The sequence below is a fragment of the Penaeus monodon genome, chromosome 20, assembly GCF_015228065.2.
Source record: "Penaeus monodon isolate SGIC_2016 chromosome 20, NSTDA_Pmon_1, whole genome shotgun sequence".
Taxonomy (NCBI): domain Eukaryota; kingdom Metazoa; phylum Arthropoda; class Malacostraca; order Decapoda; family Penaeidae; genus Penaeus; species Penaeus monodon.
Genome location: NC_051405.1, coordinates 17,427,220 through 17,428,150, shown reverse-complemented (window position 1 = coordinate 17,428,150; position 931 = coordinate 17,427,220). Strand labels below are relative to the sequence as shown.

At 28.2% G+C, this 931-nt stretch overlaps 1 protein-coding gene across 1 annotated transcript in view; it reads right to left on the bottom strand.

The window, feature by feature from the left end:
• Positions 1-533: 533 nt before the first annotated feature.
• LOC119585662 (fumarate hydratase, mitochondrial-like) overlaps positions 534-931 on the bottom strand; it is a 15,606-nt gene continuing 15,208 nt past the window's right edge. The window contains 1 exon segment of the mRNA XM_037934338.1: positions 534-876. The gene's annotated coding sequence lies outside the window, so the exon portion shown is untranslated.

The following is a 931-nucleotide window of genomic DNA, read 5'->3' as shown; positions in this document are numbered from 1 at the left end:
AAGGAGAAACCTGGACCCGGCAGTTCAAATCCTTATCAGTTTCTATTTGTTTATTTGTGGTTCCACTTTCTAAAATCCTTTATTGCATTTTTAAAGCCTTGTTACAAATAAAACAGTAGTAAAGAATATACATAAACAAAACTTGTAATATACTGCCAAATTATTAATTATTTTACTAATTTTTAAAAACAAATTAAAAGAACTGTAATGATTAAGAAACTCATATTTTATGCTACACTTCTACTGACAATGTCTCAAGATTCCCCAGGTTCATAAGCTTAGAAACTGAACAAGGATATAGTATATCTTGATCTTTCTTTTTAAAAAATCTCTTGTGCCAAGGAGGTAAAACACAGACATACTGGCATTTTCAACAAAACAGATGGCAGCCTCTTCTACAAGAATCAATTAAACAAATTATTTCTTTTTGAGAATATATACATTAAAGTTTTCACCATTTTGCCAATTCTTATATCCTTCCCTTGAGCAATAACTTTGTTACCACACAAATAAAAAGGTTATTAAGATATATATACCATTTTTCAATTTATTATTTATGCAACAAAATAGGGATTTCATACTCCAATATCGTTATAAAGATATCCTATGTACACCATCGAAGACTTCCTTGGAGTCAAAACACCATTTTATTTTACAACCTGAACAAATTGTCATATATTATAAAACAATACAGAATTTTGAGCATTAAAAAAAAAATTCTTTCACATAAAAGTCCTTTTTCAAACACTGTTTTATGATGTGCAAATTTACAAAACTATATGCAACTATGTATATGTTCTTATAACCATGGCTCTCCCATCTTGATCCATCATCTCTTTTAATTCTCTTTGCTGAGTGTGTAGATCATACAAGTACCTGGAATGAAAAAAAAATTAATAATCACTTTGTCATAATTAGAAAAAAAGTTACT